This window comes from Astatotilapia calliptera, chromosome 5 (assembly GCF_900246225.1).
Source record: "Astatotilapia calliptera chromosome 5, fAstCal1.2, whole genome shotgun sequence".
In the NCBI taxonomy this organism is placed as follows: domain Eukaryota; kingdom Metazoa; phylum Chordata; class Actinopteri; order Cichliformes; family Cichlidae; genus Astatotilapia; species Astatotilapia calliptera.
The window spans coordinates 1,194,567-1,216,768 of record NC_039306.1 but is presented as its reverse complement, the minus strand read 5'-3'; the positions used below and the strand labels follow the sequence as shown (position 1 = coordinate 1,216,768).

The following is a 22,202-nucleotide window of genomic DNA, read 5'->3' as shown; positions in this document are numbered from 1 at the left end:
CTTTAGGGAGCTGTTGAGAAGTGAACTCCTCCACCCTCCAGTAATTATACAGTCCTGTGCAAAGCTTTGAGTAATGAGGCTCTTTAAATTTATAGATTCTTTTTACATACAACACTATCAAGGAGGTGTCTGATTGTTCCAGATTTATCCTGCGGCATGTCGGCCGGTCGTAAAGAACTATTTCTAGCGAGTCCTGAAATAGACGATATGATCCCCACAGAGTCCTGATCAGAGTCCAGATCCCGGCATTCCGGAGCCAGTCTGGGATCACGAGAGGTTCTGTCTGCGCTCCGTCTCTGCTGTAATATTCATAGATGAATGTTCTTGAACTTCAATGACGCACCTTTTATAACCTAAACCCTGCTTAGTCGCATCGTCACGTCACAGAGGAGTCATTACTCATGTTTCAGTCTCATGTCACTTGTGATTGGTTCACACGATCATGATTGTTGAGTCATGAGTGATGATTATAAAACAGACGCGTCCTAGGTGCTGGGAACCTCCTCAGAGATTTTGGTCCATGTTGGGATGATAGCATTGCACAGCTGCTGCATGACGAGAATCTCTCCATCCACCACAGCTCAAAGGTGACACTGTGGTCCTGGAGGGATGGACGTGGCCAGCATCAGTACTAGACTGAGTAGGCTGTGTAGGGTAGGTAGGACGCTCAGCTGGTACCACGGGGCCTGCTCTGACCCTCCTGAAACACTCAGACCAACAGCCAGGCCACATTCAGCCACTTAAATCATCTTCCTTCCTTATTCTGAATCCCAATCTGAACTTTGCAGGTTTTCTTGACCAAGTCTGGTTACAAATTTGTGTTAACGAGCAGACGACCAGCTGATGGATGTAGGTGATGCTTTTTTCTGTGACGCTGCTTTATACTTGGTAAACTTTGTTCACCCTCGTTTCTTATTAGTTTCTGGATGTTTGCTGGAATTAAACCGTCTACGTTTGTGAAAGTCTTCATAAAAGAGAAACCTGCATGGCTCGGTGTGCGTGCACTGTGGCTCGGAGGGAAACGGCAGGTCTGTGTCGTGCAGATAAAGCAGACATCTATAGAAATGCTGCTTGAGTGCAGGACTCGTGCTGTGACTGCGTGTCCTTTTTTGGGTGGGTAGAAGCAGCTCCACTTGTTACTAAGTGCCCTTAAACAATATGCTTCATTATTTCTGGGCTCCGGCTGTGATGAGTGTTTTAATAGCAGTAGAATTAAAAAGGTAGATTTTTATTACCAGCCGGCCCTTGTTAGTGATCAGAAAGCTTTCTGTGGATATTATTCTTATCAGACGCAGCCGAACACTCATTTAATGTGGGCACGTATTTAGCTGACACCCTAATACTTGTCTCATTATGCAGGCGAAGCATCGTTCATTTGTTTTTCTGGAAGCCTCCACGTGTTTTCTCTGTCGGCAGCTTCTTTTTACATCCGATTACAAAGATGCTCCTTTTTTCTGCTTCGTTAACCTTGAAAGTGTTGAGTAAATATTTACCGTTAGTTAATATTTTTATTTCCTGAGAAAGACAAACAGGGAGATGAAGGGAGCTGGATTTGGGAGCTTTGCTGTTGTTTGGTTTGGTGTTTAAAACGTGCCGATGACGACCGATCTTCGCGCTCTGATTGACACTCGGTCCACTTCTGTGACCCTGAAACTGCATTTGTGTTTATTCCTCCTGCTTTGGGGACGTTTTCAGGGGTAAACAGGTTTCATGGCACCGCTAGGACTGTGGTGTTATTAAAAGAAGGAATCTGCAACAAGTTTGTACAAAACCAGCTGCAAAACAAGCTCCCAGAGTAAGCTTTCAGATTGAGGTGTCATTAGGACACCTGTGTGCAGACACTCAATCTGCCTGTTTGTTTCTGGGTCTGTGAAATGAGCCACAAACAAACTGGACGGAGAAAATGTGATCACACATTAGCTGTGGGTAATTGGCCAGTTTAATGGCAGTTTTCACCTCCCCACGTGCTATTTTCCTTTCTCTTCTTTTTGTTGTTACCTCCTACCAGCAGGGCTTTATAGGAGCAGGGATACATATCTGCTTTGAATTGGTTTAATGCAGAGATGTCAGGCATGTGGCAAAGTTAATAAAGCAAATATTTTAATAAAATGTTCGACTCCAGGAGTGGAAGTGTCAATCTCCAAAAGTTGTTTGAGTCGAACCGGCAACCTTCCGATTACAAGGCGACCTCCCAACTCTTGAGCCACGATCGTCTGTTGGAAGGATTCTCCATCAGATGACAAGCTTCTCCTTAAAAGACATGTTTCTCGTAACAGTGCAAACTGCGTGGACTCCGCCTTCTTTCTGAGCTGATGTTGTTCTCTTTTCAAATTACAACAAAACATTCGTTCACAAGGAAAAACTTCCTTTTAACAGGAAGAAACCTCCAGTAGAACCAGGCTCGGGGGGGGGGGGTTGATTGTGTTTTCAGTTTATAAACACAATCAATCTTTATTGTAGATCAGTGCATGAAATATGAATGTTTTTATTGAGTCACGCTGTGCAAATATGACCAGTGTTAAACTACAGTATCTTTACCTGGTGTAGGTAGAATTTATGAGCTTCATATTTGGTCTGTGAAGCTGTAAAATTGGTAAATGTGACTTAAGAAGTCACTGATGAGCTCTTAGCTCTTAAACAACAGTTTTTAATAAACCTTTTAGAAAAAAAACGTCTCCCCGTCGCCGCCGCATTCACCGCCTCGATTGGCGGTCGAGAGCTCTGAGCAGGTTCATGTTAAAGCTCAGTTTCAGTGTTGGTGTGAGCTCCTGATAGGGACCAGGGCCGGGTTTTAGTGCCTCCATGTCTCAGATTAAACTGACAAAAATTGAAATAAACATGAGAAAATTTCATTTTATTGTTACTTTTTCCTCTAATATTTTTCAGTAAAGCGTTTTTTCACACTTGGTTTTAGCTTAATATAGCTGACTCTAATAACCTTTATTCATGAAAGGCCCTCCTGCTGGGTTCAGGATGAAGGGTGTGTGTTCTTTGACACAAGTGGGTGGTGGTGAGTTTGTTTCTGTGGTAAAAGGAAACAAAACGAGCAAATGTACAATTTGTGAAAGAAACTTGGAGGGTGGTGGTTTTTACCGGAGAACAGTCAGCGTGAAGTCGCCCAAAAACCCAGTGAGTGCCTCTCTCTGTCCAGTCTTTGCTTTCGTGTTACAGGAACGTGAACACCGAGCTTTTGAGAACTCGCTGCCTAATTAGACTCCCTCCATTCTCCTCTAATGGGGCCTGATTTTTGACACTGAAATATAGACGTGTAGAATCAGCGTGTGTGTGTGTGTGTGTGTGGTACGGGTCAGGATCCTCACACCAGCACAAGTCTGAAAAAGGGCATAGAGGGCTTAAAAAGAACGAACACACACACAGACACACACACAATGAGCGGTGGATCATGCCCATAGCAGCCATACAGCAGAGTCCTGGGATTCCAGGATACTTTGTTCCTTCAGCCTCTGTCGTCTTTTAGTCTGGTCATCTCTCCCCCTGCAGTTGTCACAGTGTTAAACAGCTGAGTGTCCTCTCTGACATCAGACACGCGCCCCGCCTTAGACCGCCTTTACAGCTCACTCACACACACACACACACACACACACACACACACACACACACACACACACACACACACACACACACACACACACACACACACAAACATAAATTCCGTTCGAGTTGTTCCTCCCTGGAGTTTGTGTGAATGTCACGGCATGAAAAGCTCTTTGCTTTGGGCTCAGAAGCAATCTGTCTGCATTCGTTAGCAGCTGTTGCTTTGTGGAGGAGAACCTCGAGTTGATAATGGCTAAAAGTTGTGATTGACTTTATTCTGAGTGCACGAGGTTTGACCAGAGGTTTGGAAATTGCAGGTTTTGATTTGTTCTTTCACTGGATAAAATAAGAGCACTGGAAGCATTTGTGCTTTAAAATCATCTCTCCGGTCTATAAGGACTGAGTGTGAACACGGTCTGTGTGACAGTAAAATGGTAGCTGGTAGCTGGAACAAAGTTTAGAAATCCAAATCTACTCTAGTTTTTACATTTGTGTGACTGCAGGCTTCAGAGTGATGGTAGCTGTGCATGCAAAACATTAGTGAGACTGCCTCACGTCTCAGATACACTCAGCTGCCTGGAGTTCAGCTTTTCAGGGTTTTTGGTTTCTTATAAGTAACAAAGTAAAAAAAATTGTCAAAACAGTTTGATTTGTTCTGGTCTAAAGGAGTGCGTCTAGCACTATGACTGTACAAGCGATTAATGAAATAGAATATCTGTGCCCATGGTACTCCAGAGGTGACATTCCTCCTTATTAACAGTGCACGCTTTGAGTTTGCTGCATGGGACGATGTCGGTGTGTGTGTGTTCATGTTTGTAGCAGAGTGACCGGTGGGTGGAACGATTCTTCCACTCATGAATCGTCCCTTTGACATTTCCTCAGGGATTTTGTTCCTCCTGATCTTTGTACCTTTTTCTTCCGACCCTCTGAGGACTGGATGTCCGTATATAGGACTCAGTCTGTCTGTCACAAGGACTCAGCCCTGTTAGGACCTGTTCAGACGTTCTTAATGAATTTAACTTTGCATAAAGGTCTCGACTCGCATGTGGTTTGACACAGTTTCCAATATCCTGCCCTTTAGAACTCAGCTAAAGACCTGCAGCGAGTCTGCCATGATGCTGCCTGGTAATGATGTATTCAAGCCTCTCACTCGGTTTCTCGGTCATAGATTCAAAGACACGAGGTGCAGAATATTTCACCAAAACAGAACACCGGCGGTTATGACAGAAATAGATGCTGGTGCATCGTTACTGTCTCAAAAATAACCGAACCAAGTGTAAGCCGTGGTACGCTGAACACTGCTTTTGGAGCTGTCCGAGGGTCTCTGAGGTCGGGATGGGTACAACTAATGAGGTTAGCACAATAATAAAAAACAGCATGTATAAAGATCAGTTTGTGTTCAGGCCGGCACCCAAAACACAAATATGCAAAAAGCTTCCAACTGTAAACTGACTCAGGGACATGAAGGCGTTTTTAAGGTTCTGCTATCTCTGGGTGCTTATGGTAGTTTTTACTTTCACTAATTACTTTTATTGTTAATTTCTATAATGATATAATTATAATAAGTATTAATAATAATAAAATAAGTTTTTTTGCTTAGTTAGACCTTTCTTCTGTCTGTTCTTACCTTCAGTTAACAAACAGGCCGTTTGCTCCTAACTCGCATTTTACTTTGTGTACTTTGGTTCAAGGTAAATGATGTGATGTCAGTGGCTCAGTACATTTTTATTGAGTGAAAACACCTTTTAAGCTGGGTGGGCGGAGCTGTCTGAGCCCCGCCCACAGTAAACGTCCACCAGAAGTGATGCAAAATGAGCATTATAGACAAAAAAAAGCATTTCCTGGCATGCAATTCAGAGGTGCAGTTTTGTAACAGTGCAGTTTCACAAAGAGCTTTTCTTTCATTACTAATGAAGCAACAGTCAGAATAAATGGTTTTAGTGGTGAGAACTGTTAGTTCAAGTTTATTCTAATCTTTCATTTATTTATATTTTTCTCTTTCTCTCCAAACGTTTTTCCTTCAGGTCAAAAAATATGAAAAATATTTTATATTTACAGTACAAAAATATGTGTGTGTGTGTGTGTGTGTGTGTGTGCTTCCACAGCTGTGGCTCACTGGCTTCACAAACTAATTTGTTAATAAACTGCATAAATGAAGCTGGATGTGGACGTCTGTGGGCTCGGTGTCTGTTGTGTGGGTGTCTGTAGAAAAACAGCTCAGCAGGAAGAGTTTAACAATCTGAGACGTGCAGCAGCTGTTTTATGCCCTTTAAATAAGATGTAACATTTTCTTTATTCATTCTTTTTTTAACTTCATGCCAGAAACTTAAAAAAATGTAAAATGAGGTCAAACTGAAGTCTACGTCTCTCTTCATCATCTGTAAATTTCTCTCGTAGCACAAATGTTTTCCAACAAGCTTTAGTGGATTTTGAACATGGATGCAGCAAAGCAACGATTTTCTTAAAGAGAAAGTGGAAACGCATCAGAAATCCACTAAAATAAAAGCTGTCAGTGAGCTTCAGAGGCTAGCTGGCCTCCCTCGTTTCCTATGCTAGTGCTAAGCTAAGCTAACTAGCTGCTAGCTGGTCAGTGTGTTTGTACTGACTTTAAATCTGGTCTCGTTTGAGCAGATGGTAATCAGAGTATCTTTTTCTGTTCCCACAGGTCTTCCAGGAATGCCACGCCCACAGATCTGAGCAGCAGGTCAGTGAGTGAAATCTTTCTATGCTTCAGCTGTTGTGTTAAAATTTATCGGTTTTATTTTACTGTATAAAAAGAGATGAAGCATGTTTGAGGCTACGCAGAGCGAGGCAGTCTACATGAAGAATACCGAGGAAGAATCTAGAAACTCCTGTAAGTCTGAGGATGGCAGTTGGATCAGAAACATGGCAGCAGTTTTGCTGCTCAGATATTTGCAGATTAAATCCTGTTTCTTGACGATGTCAGTAAATTCGTTAGAGCAGTTGTTGTCTGCTTCTGGCTCTCTTGCACAGCGCGTCTTTTGTCCCGTCTCCCTCCCCTCAGCCTCAGCTGTTCATATCAGATCACCGTCCCTTACTGAGATAGTGCAGTAAGGTTTGCAGGAGGTTTCTTCCTGTTAAAAGGCAGTTTTTCCTTCCCACTGTCGCCAAGTGCTAGCTCATAGGGGGTCATGTGATTGTTGGTGTTTTCTCTGTATTATTGTAGAGTCGTTACCTGCTAATATAAAGCACCTTGGAGTGACTGTTGTTTTGATTTGTAAAAAGTAATGAAATCAAATTGAAACTGAATTAGTAATTAGTCTGTGGAGAGGCGAGACTCATGAGCATTATATTCACTTTGTATTTAATAAGTGAAGTCGGTGAATTTCAGCAGTGAAGCCATACCTGAGCTCATGAAGTCGTGCGCTTGTTGATGCTACGTGAACATGTTGACTCTCTAACAGGTATATGATGGTAAACTACAGACAATAATTGCGGATGCAGAAGCACCATATGATGCTGTGGCACATGTCAAATGCCCAGTTTTAAAAAAACAAAATCAATACAGAAATGTGTTGTTAGCTAGCTGCTGGTTAGCATTGATAGCGCCTTGAGGCGACTGTTGTTGTGATTTGGAGCTGTATAAATAAAGTTGAATTGAATCTCCTGGGCCCTATTTCAGGAAGCCGGTTTAGAAAACTCAGAGTGAAAAACAATACGCAGGGTTGAGTAACCCCGAACTGTCCAACTCGGAATATTCGGTTTCAGAAAGGCTGATAACAAGTAGTTCAGTCAACGCGGAGTTGCTTTAACCCCAAGTGAAGCGCGCGCACGAGGATACATAAAGCCCTGATAAGCGGAGCACAGATTAAGCGAGTCACCATGGAGACGGAGGGAAAGAAGGCGCGGTCAATGTATTTTACAGCGCTTGAGGCCGAAATTCTGATGGCAGCATATGCCGATAACATGCAAATTCCACGGAAAAAAAGTAACACAGCCTCAGCTGCGAAAGAAAGTGAGCATGCATGGCAAAACATAGCCGACAGAGTCAATGCGTGAGTGTTAATTTAAACATTGATCGAGGGATTTCCACCCATTTAACACGTTATTTTATCATATGTTATTTTATTTGTTATTTTATACATTTTATTTTGTGACGTGATGTGAGCGCAGGTGCAACCCAACAGGCCCCAAACGTTCCTGGCAGCAAGTAAAAATGAAATATAAAAATATAGTCCAAACAGGTAAGGTGTAATTGTATTATGAGCCATAGTGCTTGGTCTGTTTGTCCCATGTAAATCAATTGCAGTTAGAGGCTACATTAATTTTCTTTCTGTAAGCACTTATTGAAATTATCTGAGCACATTACAAGTACATATTTGCTTACTCTGTATGCTCAAATGTGGCCCGTTATAGCCAACAGAAAAAAAGCGGAGGCCCGAAAAACAGGTGGGGGTCCTCCTCCACCACCACTCACAGAGGCTGAGCAGTTGGCCCTCAGCCAAAACAGTGGGCGCCCTGTGGCCGAAGGCATCTCTGCGGGGACATCCTCTGAGTCAATAACCCCGCAAGACACAAGTGCCTACATAGGGGGTAAATCCAAAATAATACATGATGTGCATACATCCTTTCTTCACAGTCACCTTCGCAGTGCTGCTCATTCATTTGATAAACTCTTTACCATAATGGATTATTTTGTAGTGAAGTTATTTTCCTACTGATTTTGCCTTCCCTCAGTCTTGGTTGTCTTTGAGAGCATAATGACAATGAAGTGTAAGGTGCTTGGTATGTTTGTTAATTGCCATTTGGTCCCTTGTAAGTTATAAGTGACCTGTATAAACCTCATATTCTATCAGTTGATGGTGGTGGTGTACTGCATCTGGTGCAGCCTCCTGTTGAGCCAGACCAACATGCAGTTGTGAGTAATACTCCACAGATTATATGAGTTTACAGTAGAACAGCAATGTTGTTAATTTCTTTACTACAGGAAAATAATGAAGAAACATTGACAGCTGTTACAGAGGAGGAAGCAACAGAGACACTTTATGAGGTTTACATCTTTTAATACTTTGTGTACAGGAAATACAGGCGACCAATAAAGCCAGTTGAACAAAAAATCTGTTTATTCTTCTTTCAACATGTTGAGGTGATGGGTCAAAAGAAATGATTGTGACATATGGTGTCTCTGACTGCGCTTCCATCTTGTATGTCCGTGGGAGGGTCAGGATGTTCATGGTTTGGATCACTGCTGATGTTTGGTTCAGAAGGACAGTGTTCCCCTCTAATTGTGGCAATGTTGTGAAGAATCACACATGCCACAATAATGTCACATGCCCTTTCTGGGGTGACCCTGAGTCTTTGCAGGCACTGGAACCAGGCCTTAAGCATTCCGATAGTCATTTCAACTCTGGCTCTTGTCCTGCAATTAGCCAGGTTATATCGCTGCTGTGGGCCCGGTTCAGGGTCAGGGTAAGGGGTAAGCAAATAGGGTAAACATGGATACCCCCTATCACCAAGCAAGTAGCCAGTGAACTCTCCTAAGACAGAAGGATACACTTCAGTTCAAATGTCCCTGAAGCAATTGGTCTTTATATATTTTACAGTATTCTCAACTCACCATGTCCAAATTTTGTGCTCAGTGTACATTCACGGAATATTTGTGAGTCATGGACAGAGCCTGGCCACTTGGCTTCCACATTTGTGATAATGTTGGCAGCATCACATATGATCTTCACAGTGCAGAGAACACAAATTAGCATCCATTACTATAATGAAATAATTTGTTAGTTTGAAATGCTACAGGGAACTATGTACCTGCACATTAATGCTGTGGAAAGACTTCCTGTTCACATAGTCTCCTTCATTTACTGAAGGAGCAATGATTGGAATGTGAGTGCCATCTATACAGCCAATCACGCCTGGGAACCGTGAGAATAAATGTGCAATTTAAGTAGTAGTTCAAGTATCACCACATCATGAATTAAGTTTCGTTCATCCTGATACCTGCAATTTTGTGGCATCCCTCTTTGATGAATCTTGTGGGTCTGTGACCGGGGAACACCACAAACGAGTACAGGAGACGTTTCAGTGCAACTGTAACATTCCTGACTGCCCGACAGACGGTAGCCTTGGAAACGTGCTCAGCGTCACCAATATTATACAGAAAGCTCCCGTTTGCAAAAAACCGAAGTGCAATACAAATAATATGTAATGAACTGAGAGCATGTCCGCGATGTGTCACATGAGCAATATTAGGCCTGAGGATGTTATTCAAATAAATTATAGATTGTGCTGAGAAACGGTAACGTTCACACAGGAAATCATCAGGAAATGATAAAATGTCCAAACGCGCTCTAATCACTCTCTCCCGGCGGAGAGCTCTGCGGAGAATTTGGGCTTCAACATCTACTGGCTCTTCAAGGAAGGAGCACGCCATGTCTGACACTTCCTACAGTCAGGTTTCCGACACAGAGGCGGAGACAGTCAGGGTTAGTTGTAGTAAACCTGCTAGGGGGCAGGTTTACTTCACGGAGTGTGTCGTCATAGTGACTCACTCAGGCTTCATCTGAACTCGCTTTGTGAAACTGAAAACCCAGAGTTTTCGTTAACTCAGGGTTTACTTACTCAGTTTTTCCACTAAACCGGCTTCCTGAAACAGGGCCCTGCTGTTAAAAATGGGTTGGTGGTCTCTTGCCTTCCATTACTGAACTAAGTACAGTATGGTGACATGTTTATATTCTACACTAGGCTCTAACATAGCAGCATTCATTCCCAGTAGTTTGTAGTGGAGCAGGTACTTCACATTAAAAACAGCTCTGTTTGTTTTGTGTGGTTTCCAACAGGAATCAATATTACGAGCTCCAAACAGAGTTTTGCTTCTTCTTCCAGCAGCCGAGTCAGCTAATAAATGCATGTTCACTGCTTGTGGTTCACATTATTTTCCCTGTTTTAGTGACTAAGATGATTAATCACAAGCATTACTCTGAATAATTCCTGTATTGAACTCTTTCATCATCTCTCATCTGTTTGTTTCTCGAGTCATCATAGTTTGTATTTTAAACGTACTCAGGCTGATTCCAATAAAGTAGTTCCGGTTGTTTCTTCTACATCTGAACTTCACGTCGAGCTGAATTATTGAACTTTTTGCTGCGCTATATTTTTCTGACAGCTTTATTAGTCACTCTGCAGAAGTGTACAGATAAACTGGAGTGTTTTACATACATGAGATAAATGTGAAGAGTGCGTTTAAATTCTGTTAGAACTGCAACATTAGACATTATGCATTCAGCCACTGAAGAAGCAGCATTTTTACTTTTGCTAGTTGAAGTATATTGTAGTATTATTTTTTTTACAATGTGGTAAATTTAACTTTTGCGTACACACATCAGATTTAATGCTCCTCCTGTTTTGCCTGCAGCAGACTTGGAGTAATGTGTGATTTGGTCATGTGAGCATATTTGATGACATCATTATTATTATATCCTCCAAACACGTCATCCATATCTGAACTTTTGCAGTTTTTCTGTCATCTGTAGTGAATTACACCTTCATAAACTTTATGCGCCGCTGTGATTGATTATCATTACCTCCACAAATACAAATAATCCTTTAAAAGTTTCTCCGTGGACACATTTTTGCAGGAGATTCTTCAAACTGAGTGAATTGCGTGTCACTTCGGTTTTCAGCGCCTGCAGCAGCCATCCTGCTGAACATGAAGGAAACGCTGCGTGGAGCCGAATCTGTCTTCTGGTCTCACTGCCCTTTGGCCAGTCATGCAAATAACATCTGTCAGTTTACACACGGTGTAACGTGGCCGTTTGCACACCTGAACAGTTTAATGTAAAACACACTCTGATCATTTCACCGAGCTGCTCACAAATCTAACAGATGAACCTGGTGCTGATCGGAGAACTGGACCAAAGTGGTTCTGTGCAAGCAAGAGGAAAAATCTCAGCATTATGGATCAATTATCAGCAAAGCTGATACCCGTTTTCATTTGAGTCTATCTGGAGACTGACTCAGGGCTGGAGCCTCGAGTGGACGTTAGAGGAACTGCAGTTTCTGGTTTCATCCTTCACTCCTGGAGGTTCATTTTGTAGCAGATAACCACGTAAAGAATGGAATATATCAACACTGGTCCTGGACTTCTGACGCTGATTATGTCACTAAAACCGTCCAATCGGTGAGCTTGTTTTACTTAAAATTGCTCCGATTCAGCATGTGTTTAACATGTCAGCCCCACATGGACTCGGTGGATGTGTGCTCCCACACACGGGTGGAGGTGATTTCTAACTGAGCTGTAACAACATCAGGAATCATCTGGGCCTCGTCTCCGTTTCCTTTTCTTTCCTGAGCAAAATTTTCTGGGTCTGTCTGACTCCTCCTCCTCGTCTATCTCCACCTTCTTTGTTCTTCTCTCCTCTTTGTGCCCCACCATCCATCCCTCTGCTTTTATCAGTGCCACTGCCGTTTTTGAGTTGACGGTCCTCGCTCTCTGTCCCTCTGCCACTTTTATCTCTCTTCATCTCTCTCTGCTCGTTGCCTCCCCGCCCCGCTCTCCATCTTTGGCTTAAATCAACGTGACTGCTTGTTTTCTCTCCTGCTCTCATTCGTCCTCTCTGCCAAGATGCCAATTAGTGTGTAAAATACAAACTCTTAAAAAGGCCTGTGTGTCTGCATATAAAGAAAACGTGGAAGCAGAAATCAGATGGATTTGGGTCATCGGTGCTTTCACAGCCTCAGAAATCCTTCAGATTTCCATCCTGGTTTTATTTTTAATGCCAAAACGTTGCCAGATTTGACATTCACCACTGGTGATCTTTCACAGACGTACTTATTTATTATAAACTAATGTGAATGGATTGAATTAGACTTGGATTAAACACTTTTAGAAGTTGGACAGATTTCCAATTACCCCAAAAAGTCCAATAAATGAAATAATAAGTCTTTGCTCCACTTCTGTACACTTAAAGCTGGAGTTCGTACTGGGGACATGCGGGGTGGGATTAGCCTTTGAGAGGCCAGTGCAGCGTGTGACTTTGACTTCCAGCTTTGCATTTGATAACCCATGCATGGTAAATGAGACTCTCTTTTTCCCCGGCTGCTGTGTTAAACATATTCCTGACATTTTATTCGTCCGGTCCCTTCGCTTCATGGCTTTAATTTTCAGACATCACCTGGAGCGTCAGTGAGGAGGCGTGAGGTCGCTGGGTCAAGTGAAGGATCAGTTGTGCAATATGAGCTCGTTTCCTGCTGACTTTGCCACTGTGTGACCTGTGTGTGTGTGTGTGTGTGTGTGTGTGTGTGTGTGTGTGTGTGTGTGTGTGTGTGTGTGTGTGTGTGTGTGTGTGTGTTTGTTTCTCTCAGATCCTCCAGGTGAACTTCCATCCACTTGTTTTATGCATTTTTGATTTTGTGGCTAAAAAAGGAAAACGTACTGAGTGGAAACACCATCCATCCAGAAAAATCTGAAAATCCTGCAGATGCTTGAGGCTTGGCTAAACTGGAAAAGTTTAGTTACACAGTAGGAGCTCGATTCCTTCTGACGACACACACATCAGCTTTGGTGCTGCTGGAGCGATGTCGTCGTCATGAACAGTGACAGAGCTGCAGCATTAACACGTGAAATCAGTAGAAATATCACGCTTCCATTACATTTGAGCTTTTTTAACGGTTTGAGCTTCAAACTGAGTTATTTTTATATCCTCTGAGCAGTTTTGGAAAACCCAGGTTGGAATAGTTTCTTCAATGTTCCCTCCTCACATGAAACACAACAGGAAATGGTCCACTTCAGTCACATTCTCACTGCTGGAAATGCTCAGTGTGGTCGGGCGAGGCTGCTGCCTGGACAGAGCGTGAGGCAGCCTGGTGCGTAGCGAGTGGGCATTATCTGTGCTATTACCTGTTCTATTCTCACACTGGAGCAAATGAGTGCAGTCAGACTCGCTCTGTCGGGTAATTGTGTTCTTACATCGCCTCTGAAAGTGATGTCCACAAGTTCAGCGCTGCAGTGGATGTGTGGCAAACGTGCTGTGTATAAAGGATAGATGTAGCCACGAGAGCTGGCGGTTAGGCCTTTTTTGGTGCTTTGATGTTTGGTGTGACACTGAGGGACCAGTGACCACCTTGTTTTAGCCCCTTTTCTCTCCAGCAGGGGTCAAATTCACAAAATGAAAATGGTAAATGGTCTGTGTAGCGCTTTACTTGGTCCCTAAGGACCCCAAAGCGCTTTACATTCAGTCATCCACCCATTCACACACACATTCACACACTGGTGATGGCAGCTACATTGTAACCACAGCCACCCTGGGGCGCACCCTGGGATCGAACCACCGACCTTCTGATAAGTGGCTGACCTGCTCTGCCACCAAAAGGAACTTGATGTTGTGCTCAGTAAGACTTGAAATGAGCGATCAAGTCTCTGAGCTGATCAGGAAGGTGTCTAATGAGCGAGCGTGAAGCTCTTTTCTCAGACCAAACCAGAGGCCAGACAGTTGAGTCGCCTCCTGCTGGCCATTAGAAAGAATGCAGCTTTACGTTTTAGCGCTGGGAGCTACGTCCACGTTTTACTGCAGGGGTCTCCGGGGCCACCGCTGGTACTGTCCCCGGGCCACGAGTTTGGGACCCCAGCTTTAGAGACACTTTTCTTAGTTGACAGGCGGCACTCGTTGTTGCACCGATGGTTTAAATTTGTATTAGGGCTCGATTATGGCAAAAATGATAATCACGATTATTTTCACTGAAATTGAGATCTCGATTATTTGACGATATTTATTTAACAATAACAATGTGTTGAATAATGGCTTTAAAGATTGTAAAAAAATAATATAAAATAGTGTACAAATACTGATAACAGTGCAAATGTTTGCAATATAAAAAATAAATGAAAAATGTAAACATCTATGTTTAGTGAACTTCAAAATACTGCATAATATTTATGCATACAAATAACCAAACATCAAGGCGAGCTGTGTAGCCACACAATGCACAGTTGCATCAAAAAGTTGCTGCCTGAACAAAAATAAAATGAAACACTGAAAGTAGTAACTTTTGATTGAAATAAATGATTGAATAAATTTGCAGCTACGACACCGCAGCAAAGTTTACACACTATGTCTACTTGATCCACGTCTGACTCCGCAAACCCATAATGTTTCCACACCACTGAAGTCGTTTTACCTCTTTTCAACCAACGGCAGTCACTCTCCTCTCCAAATAACTTCTGCTTAGCTTTCCGAGCTTCCCTCGGGTCCTCTTAATTGTTGTGACACGTATTCGAAATGCAGAGAGGTGCGCTTGATTTGCCACACGGAGCAGCGCGAGAGTAAATAATAATAATAATAATGGATTGGATTTATATAGCGCTTTTCAAGGCACCCAAAGCGCTTTACAATGCCACTATTCATTCACTCTCACATTCACACACTGGTGGAGGCAGCTACAGCTGTAGCCACAGCTGCCCTGGCGCAGACTGACAGAAGCGAGGCTGCCATATCGCGCCATCGGCCCCTCTGGCCAACACCAGAGGGCGGTAGGTGTCTTGCCCAAGGACACAACGACCAGGACAGAGAGCCCGGGGATCGAATCAGCGACCTTCCGGTTACAGATACGCTTCCCAACCCCCTGAGCCACGGTCGCCCTGAAAGCACGGGGCGAGGGGCTAATAATCGGCTCAGTCATTTTTAATGATTGTTGAAAGCCCAGATCGTAATCGTGATTATAATTCGATTCATTGAGCAGCCCTAATTTGTATGGAAACATTTTCTTTTCTTCAGCTTTTATAAACGTGTAAATGTAGCCATTCTTCAGCATGGAGACACATTTTAACCTGTTCTCTAGGAAACTTTATTCTAACTTTATTCTCTCTCCTGAGTAAGCGCTGCTGGTGTCCCAGTCTTTACCTTTCTGTATAAAACACCTTGTGGTGACTGTTGTTGTGAATTGAGGTTATATTAATAAACCTGAACTGGATGTTTCCCGTAGTTGTAGGTGTGGCAGTGCAGCTGGAGTCTGTCTTTGTGGAGGTTGAATGTCTCATTCAGTGTAACTACTGGATGAATTTTTATGGGATTTTAAATGCACAGTCTCCAGAGGCTGAATCGTACTGGTTCTACTGGCACGAGACGGCTGCTGGTTGGCTCACACAGATATTCACGGCTCCCAGATGAATGCTCGGTGTGACATTGCCGTCATTCTTCCACTCGTACTGAGCGGCTGACAGTTTGTTATTCAAATGCCTCAAAATGTTGGATGGATTTTTCTTCCAGACATTTTGGCTCCCAGAGGTTTACTGACAGATATTGGTTTTAAAAGACGGGATTTGTACGGTAATGTGCTTCTTCTTTGTTTGTGCGAATACACTGGAGACTTTGAGGAGTAAAAATATTACCCACAGCCTACTGTACAATCTCTCAGGTTAATACAATATTATTTTATTTTCGTTTAAGGCACAACTGAGTCTCGCTCTGTTGCTTGAATTGGCGTAACTTACCTGTGCACAACCATCTACATCAAGTGTCGCTCGCTGGTAACCCGAGGAGGCAGCTCGTACGCTGAGCTTCTGAAGGTTTAAGGTTAAATGATTAATGTGGCCATGTTGGTTCATTCAGCTGTGTTACGTAAAGACTTGATTGCAGTGGATGTTTGATGTTTTCTAGAGACTCCTGTAATGTTTGCCCAGCATTCATCTTCAGGACGGCTCTTCAAATGTTGAATACAGCAGTAACGCTTTGGAACAAAGAGCACGAGAACGGCGGCAAAAGCTGAGATCTGGTCATAGTAAGAAAGGACTCGGAGCACAAACCTGCTAACACTACGTTTTCTTGGGTTTCTCCCATTTTGGTTTCTTGCAGGTAAAACATGTAATTTGCACGACTCTCAAATTGTACTAATAGTATCGTCTTGATGCATCCAGTCATCCAGGTAAGTACATCTCCAAAATCTGATTCTGTTCATCAGGACGGAAATTCTCATGACCATTGATCAACAACCACAACAACACAAAACACTACGTCCAGATGAACTGAATCAACTTTTGGAGATGTACTAATAGTAATAACTCATTAATAATTGTAACATGAAGGTTTGGTTTGGTTAATAATTGTACAGACATTTCCACATTGTTGCTTGAGGCTTGCGTGTCCATGTCATTGCATTGTTTTGGTGGAAATTAGAGTGGACGGCAGCACCTGGGTGAGGTGCTACTTGTGCCGTTCTTGCAGCAGCACGTCGCCCCGCGGCTGTTTCAGCAGAACAATGCCTGCCTCCACTCTGCCAGAGGAGAACAGGCTTTTCTCAATCAGGAGCATATCCACACAGCTCCTTGGCCAGCATTTAGTCCCAGTATGCCACTTATTGAATGGGATGTTCTGGGTTGACGTATTCATCAGAGGCGGCCACAACAGCCACTGCAGGCTGCACACGTCCAGGAGTGGAGCTCCTCAACAATAGATCTGGACATTTGTGCAGTCTATGGACACATCGATGATTGTTTCATCATCAGATGAGGCCTCATGTCAAATATCTTGTACAGTATGGATTAGGGCTGCCACGATTATTCGACTAGTCACGATTACGTAGACTATCAAAATCGTCGTCGACTAATTTAATAGTCGACGCGTCGTTTGAAGCTTTGTAAGATCCCAAAAGACGCAGGAATAAGTAGCAGGATTTAAGAGTGTAATAACAGACTGAAACAGAAGATGGCAGCACTGCATGTACAAGGATGCCAGCTGCCGTTAAACCCCGAAGAAGAAGAAGCTGTGTTCCAGAATTCATAGCGCAGCCCAGCTCAGTTTCCAACAATGGCGGCAGCTAGTTAGTTTTAATATTACTCTTATTATTCTTTCTGGGTCACAAAATAAACGTTTAACATATTTTCAGGCGAGAATGTAGCTGTGTAAACCTCAAATATCTGCTCAGTTTATCAGGACACCACATATTTTCAAAAGCGCTCTGACGTTTTCGGAGACGTCTGTTACCCACTAGCTCGATAGCTAGCCGGGGGCTAGGCTAACTAGAGCCGTGAGAACACCGGACTCCCGGCACATCGTTTTCAAACCCACCGCCGTCTTTCACTACTCAGGTTAAATATATATAAGTCACTTAGATAACTTTAAAATGTTATTGTTTGGCATTTTTCAGTATTTTATTTGTTCCTGAGTAAATCGGTTTGGCTGAGATTAAAGTTTTTACACAGCTGAATAAACGTCAAGCAGACAGCTGATTATCAGAAGTGTGAGATGCTCCAGAATTTACTCCGGTGTCCTGTAGAGCTGGGCGATATGAGATTTTTTCATATCACGATATGTTTTTTTCATTTCAGGCGATAACGATATCTATCACGATATGAGCCAAATAACTATATTTGTAAGATTTAAATGTGCCGTTGCTCACAAGGAAAATGTGAAATAATCAGCAGCTTGTTTTTATTTAAATATTTATTTCCCATAATAAGTTCAACAGGGTAGATGTACTTAAGGAACATGAGACTTTTTCAGATAAATAAAGGCAAATATTACAAACTACACAAAAGGCAGCCGCTAAAGCGTTTAAGTTTCAAAATAGAACAAACAAAACAGACTAAATTGTCAATTCCACTTAGAAACAAAATATTAATTCTAAAAATAAATCTTAGTTTGTTTTACAGAAGAACAGACAAAACTGACTAACTTTTGTCAATATCAAATAAACTGAGAACTAAAAGGAAATTCTCGATCTCTCCTTGTTGTATAGCTGAGCTTTTCAAACAGTTTTAACAGTTACTTTAGTCTGACAAAAGCCGAATGACGAATCAGCGCTTCCAGTCAGAGACTGAGGCTACGTCCACACGTACACGGGTATTTTTGAAAACGGAGATTTTCCGTTTTCGTTTTAAAAAATAATCCCGTCCACACATAAAGGCAGAAATGAAGGAAAACGCTGCTATGAACATGCCAAAGCAGCAGGTGGCGCTAGATTCCTAACCGTGCAGAAATGTTGGCCAATCAGAAGTCTAGAAGCCTCGGTGGGAAAAAGTAAACAAAGCTGGGGCATAGAAGCAGAACCGAGTCGTATGTGTGGACGGACAGTAACTGTGTGTATATGTAAGCATTTAAACACTGCAGAGAGTAGAATTAACAGTATTGTAGAAATTCATTTCACCGAAACAATAACGTGGCGCACAGTGTGACGTCAAAAAAGGCGCACACCTTTGACGCTGCGTTTTCTCCGTTTTTCTAGTCCGGTAAATGCAAAAATGGAGTTTTCAAAAATCTCCAGTAACCAAAAACGCCGTTTACGTGTGGACGAAAGGTGCAAATGCATAGAAAAATCTGCGTTTTCAAAAATACCCGGGTACGTGTGGACGTAGCCTGAGCATGAACCAGTTTATTGTATTTCCAGACTTGCTTTCGGCACATTTACAGTGCACGCTACTCTGTTTTTTGTCAGACTTGAAATAGCCGAAATACCTTCACACTACGGAACTTCTGTGGCTCTTCCGTTCGACAATCTCTCCGGTATTGGAACCATCATCTGTTTTCCCTTCGGTCACGCTCGGTTGATTTTTCTAGCCGGCGCACTCATTTCCTCCATTACCCGGGCGGTACGCTGGCTGGCTGCTTCCCAAACAAATACACGTGCGGCTTGGCACTTGTGCTGTACGTAACAAGTCACGCGACGTGACGCTGCGGCTGTGATTGGTTTGGCTCTGCGCTACTTAATTTGGATTGGCTGTTCTTTTTTTCTTTTTCTTTTTTTTTTAAGAGGACAAGAGCGGCGAGGTCTATCGCGATAGTTTAATTTTTCTATCGAGAAAAAGTTATATCGCGATACATATCGTTATCGTTCTATCGCCCAGCTCTAGTGTCCTGTTATATTTTAGATAGCAAGGAGTTTATTAAACTTCACCGAAACAATCTGCAAATGTCATTAAAATGTAATAAACTATCATCTTGTCTTTATTTTTAGTTAGCACATACCTTACACACTTAAAGCTGTAAGCTAATGATAGTTATATAAAAGCAGATGCTGCTGGTGCAATAAGCTGTACGTTTTATGTCCAATGGATGATGATCTGATTAGTCGACTAATCGCAAAAATAATCACTGACTAGTCGACTATCAAAATAATCGTTTGTGGCAGCCCTAGTATGGATACAAATCGTGTATCTTTGTGGTTTTACTGTCCTTCTGTGCACGTGTTATGCTTCTGGCGGGACTCTGACCAAACTGTGCGGTTGAAAGAAAGAAATGTCCCGGTCAGAAAGAGAGCAGGACGGTGATGTTGAGTCAAAGCGAGTGGACGGAGAGGAGCTGATGTGCAAGCAGTTTCCCTGACGAGTAGCCGCACACACGCCGCTCTCTCTCTGACGAGAAACAGAGCAGAGGTAGAGGAGAGAGAGCGGTTGGAGCACGACTCTGAGGGTGGCCAAATCCAAACACACAGAGATATAGCACGTATGCACTCACACACCCAGTGAGGTAATCGCAGTTTTAACAGACCGGCTCCGTGGCGGAGGGGCTATCGAGTGCGCTGCTACATTCCTACTACATCAAGTGGAACCGCTCAGTCGCCAGAGGAAGTCCCGCTGAGACAAATCAGTCCACATCTAATCTCCAGTCCTGCCAGCGGTTGTGTTGTTCCTCCAAATCTTCACCATGAGTCACGTCCTGAGTGTTCTCGGCCCGCTGTAAGGAATGTGCTGATGCCGTGGAGATATTTTTATTCGCTCCCCGTTGAGCTGCCATCTCTGCACTGCCTGTGGTTGTAACTTTTACTGGCTGTCAGTTGGCCTGTAAAGCTTCCCCTCCACGACGACCGATGACGGTTCAACAAATATGAGAAACGAGCGATGAGGCCGTGTGGAACAGCTGCTGGGACAATCAAGCACATGACACACAGACAGCATTAAGAACATGTTTATTCTGCTTTTTCATGTCGTGTTGTGTCTGTTCATCCATCCATTCATCTCTTAGAAGAAGGAAGTGCAGAATACTGTTGTCCTCACACCACAACACGGAAGTCCAGCCTTCATATTAAAGTGGTGCAAGAAGTCTCTGATTCTGATTAGGATGAAGGAGATCTTTCCAGCGCCTGTTTTCTTTCTTCACCTTGTATGTCTGAAACTCCAGGAGTCAGTGACACAAAGACTGCCCTGTGCTGCATAAATGGGATATGCTTTTTCAAAGAAATGATGATATATAATTCATTTAATTGGCCCTGTGATAGCTGGGATAGGTTCCAGCCCAACCAACGATCTGAACTAAGTGCAGATGGATGGAAGTTATCACTGCGCTGTTCTGTAGCTACCATCAGCAGTAACACTAACAGCAGTAATGTGCACGTGTACATATTTAGCATGTGCTAAACTGAAGAAAGAAGTTGAGTGAACCTCACATCTTTTTGTACAAGGTTGCTTCATATTATTCTATTTTCTCCTGCAACCTGCTGCACAAGCAACTGTGCCCTGGCTCATCTCTCTTGGTGTGCAGGAACATTTCTGAGTGCAGCCTCGTTTCATATCCTTATGTTTAATCTTGCGCTTCACTGGAGCAGCTTTGAGTGTTTAAATTCAACTAACTTGAATTTTATTTATACAGCGCCAAATCACAACAGGAGTCGCCTCAGGGCGCTTTATACTGTAAGGTAGACCCTACAATAATACATACAGAGAAAACCCAACAATCATATGACCCCCTATGAGCAGCACTTTGGCAACAGTGGGAAGGAAAAACTCCCTTTTAACAAGAAGAAACCTCCAGCACAACCAGGCTCAGGGAGGGGCGGGGCCATCTGCTGTGATTGGTTGGGAGAGAGAAGGAAGACAGGATAAAGACATGCTGTGGAAGAGAGACAGAGGTTAATAACAGATATGATTCAGTGCAGAGAGGTCTATTAACACAGTGCGTGAAGAAGAAACACCCAGTGCATCATGGGAATCCCCCAGCAGCCTACACCTTTTGCAGTATAACTAAGGGAGGATTCAGGGTCACCTGGTCCAGCCCTAACTATATGCTTTAGCAAAAAGGAAAGTTTGAAGCCAGTGGATGTTGTTAAATTTTCTAAAGCTCAATGAAGATAAAACTGAAGTTGTCAGCACTCTGGGCCACTTTTCCTCCTACTGTAATGTTTTACAGTATGTGTCAAAAACCTCGGTGTCTACCTTGATGGTTCTTTTAAATTGAATAAGCAGGTGAGTGCAGTAGTTCGGTCCTGCTTCGTTCAGTTAAGACAGCTGGCTAAGGTAAAGTCATACCTCCCGGAGAATGTATTTGAACGTGTTATTCACCTTTTCCTTACTTGCAGGTTGGACTACTGCAATTCATTGTATTTTGGTCTCGTCCAGGCCTCCATCCATCATCTTCAGATGGTCCAAAATGCAGCTGCTCGCCTGCTAACTGGTACCAAACGGAGAGAGCTTATAACCCCAGTTTTAGCTTCTTTACACTGGCTTCCTGTCTCCTACAGGATCCAATTTAAACGTTTACTTTTTGTTTTTAAGTCGCTTAATACCCGAGCTCTTCTTACCTGTCTGAGCTCCTTCCTGTTTATGCTCCAGGAAAAACCACGAGGTCTAGCTCAAAATTAATGCTGTCCATCCCACGGACTGATCTCACATCTCGTGGTGATAGATCCGTCTCTGTGGCAGGTCCCAGACTTTGGAATAGTCTCCCCCATAATATTAGATCTGCACAAACACTTGATCG

At 43.1% G+C, this 22,202-nt stretch overlaps 1 protein-coding gene across 6 annotated transcripts in view; it reads left to right on the top strand.

Moving 5' to 3' along the window:
- The window catches only part of pcbp4 (poly(rC) binding protein 4), a 186,105-nt gene that overhangs the window by 64,164 nt on the left and 99,739 nt on the right, over nt 1–22,202 (top strand). For 5 of the 6 annotated variants that reach the window (XM_026166558.1, XM_026166557.1, XM_026166561.1 and 2 more), the window contains one exon: nt 6,221–6,259. The gene's annotated coding sequence lies outside the window, so the exon portion shown is untranslated. Of the gene's footprint in view, nt 1–6,220; nt 6,264–22,202 lie in introns of all 6 variants that reach the window. The other variant, XM_026166559.1, reaches the window with a different exon arrangement.